Source organism: Charadrius vociferus, unplaced genomic scaffold (assembly GCF_000708025.1).
Source record: "Charadrius vociferus isolate BGI_N301 unplaced genomic scaffold, ASM70802v2 scaffold104, whole genome shotgun sequence".
NCBI classification, from domain to species: Eukaryota; Metazoa; Chordata; class Aves; order Charadriiformes; family Charadriidae; genus Charadrius; species Charadrius vociferus.
The window spans coordinates 5,041,999-5,044,148 of NW_009648255.1; positions in this window are offsets into that span (position 1 = coordinate 5,041,999).

A 2,150-nucleotide genomic window follows, 5' to 3' on the forward strand; every position below is an offset into this window, starting at 1 on the left:
AATAAAATAGGGTCTGTCCATTGCCATGCACAAATATGTGCTTTTCCTAGGCTGATATTCATTAATTTACAGTTTGGCTTCTACAGATTAAAATAGTTTTCCAAAAGAAGCAGTTTGGGGAAATATTGGTAGTACATCTCATTTTAAATGCAATATAATTCACGCAGCGATAATTTATATTGACAGTGATTTCAGATAAGATGCATTTGCCATTAAAGCTGGAATGCGTTTCACCTATTGGTATTCCAGCTATGCATATTTCATGGCAGGAATCTATTTCAAAGGTGTTGCATACATTTGCTTTATGTAAGTGAGATCCAGGGTGGCTTCATCTTCAAGTTTTATTTACAAGACAGAAAAACTGAAATAAGGAGCTGCCTTGCTGTATCAGCCCTGCTGGAAACACACGGCCTCAGCTTCAGAGCACTAATTTGAAACACTGACTGTTCTTAAAATTCGGACTTCCCCTAGTTTATTCTTTTAAGAGCACCCCCGTTGCCCCTGCTTTTTTCTTATTACAACTATTTAAAACAGGGCTATGGTTTTGTAATGCTACTTTTTAAAAGCCGAAATGGAAGACAGGTATAATACTAGAAGACCTGATAGACCTAATGTTCTGAGACAGAGCTTTTGTATTTAGACAAGTGCTAATGGAGTATTAAAAGAAGCTGCTTTTCCAGGAAATGCGTATTATTATTACTATTTATTAAGGCTTTCCCCTTCTCTGAAGTGACCTTCCTCTGAGAGCACTTCTTATTAGACAAAGCCAAGAGTTTAACTGACATTAACCTCCGCATCAGCATTCTGGATAACGGGGAAAGGCATAAGGGCATAAGCTTGATCTTAGTTACAAGGCTGAGATCAAGGCAGGAAGAATGAAACATTTAAAAGTCTTTGGCGTTATATAGAGAAGTTTCTGCCTGTGAGGAACCACCAGATACTAGAAATACTTTGAACTGGTACATTCAATTTAGACTGCCGTATTTGCTACCCCTACACAGCACACACCCAACTTTCAGGACTTAAGTCAGTCCTTTTGTCCAATCCCCAGGATAAGGCAGATATGCAATGTTTTTGGAACCAAATCTAGTGACTTTCTAAAGCATCGCCAGAAAAATCAAGCAACAGCACGGTCTAGTGGGCAAGGACCGTGCCAGGAACCACAAGACTGATCCCTGGGCCAGCTCAGCTGCTGAATTCGGGCATTGCCTTTATTAAGGTAGTGCTCTTTCCACCACCACCACCTTTTGCTCTGCAGCACCGTGAACTCCCCGCGTATGGATTTTCTGCTAGCACCTGCTGATATATATGATGTGGTTTATTATAGAGCTAGTAAAAGAAATGGGATGTGTCAGAGCTGGCTCCCGCTGAAGAAGTCAGTAAGTTAGAAAGGGTTCAGTGTGCATTCAGGTTAAAAATTAACGGCGCTGTGTACTGGCCAGTTCTTTGTGAAGCTGGCATTTTCACCTGGAACATATATGCCAAGGTCCACGACTAAAGTCTCCGTAGCTCATGTGGTGGTTTGCAACATGACAAAATGTTGGAGAGCGTTACAAACCCATTTAACTATTATTGCCTTTTAATTCACCAACATTTGAATACACACTGCCAGCACAGAGACTAACAGGTCAGGATCTCTACCAGCATAGCTCCCGTTTCAAAATCTTGATCTTGCAGTGACAGACGTATCAACTAGTTGACGATACATCTCGCTAAGCGATGACTACTCCAACTAAAAGTCCTGCTTTGGTTTTCAGGAGTCTCATAACTACACAGGGCATGGCATGCTCTAGGGGCTGCTAGAAAGCTGCACTAAAGGGCAGCAAAAACCCCCGAGGTCAGATCCTTGTGTGGTTTCTGACGCAGCCTCTCTCATTCAGCTGACTGGAAATAATTGAGTAAGAAAAGCAGGATTTCTACCGTATGTCGCACAGTCCTCGAAGCAAGGATTATACGTCATGGCTTATGTGTATATCTAGGGTTTTAGATGAGCAGGGAAATCAAACTCATTTTCCCAACAGCATTATGGCTTCCAGCGTCTTTCTTCGCAACATCTTTCTTCTTGTTTCTTGTGGAAAACAACACACTATTGTTTTGACATTTTGTATTTGGGTAAAACTGCGAGAGAAGCCAATACCTTGAAAGGCTAC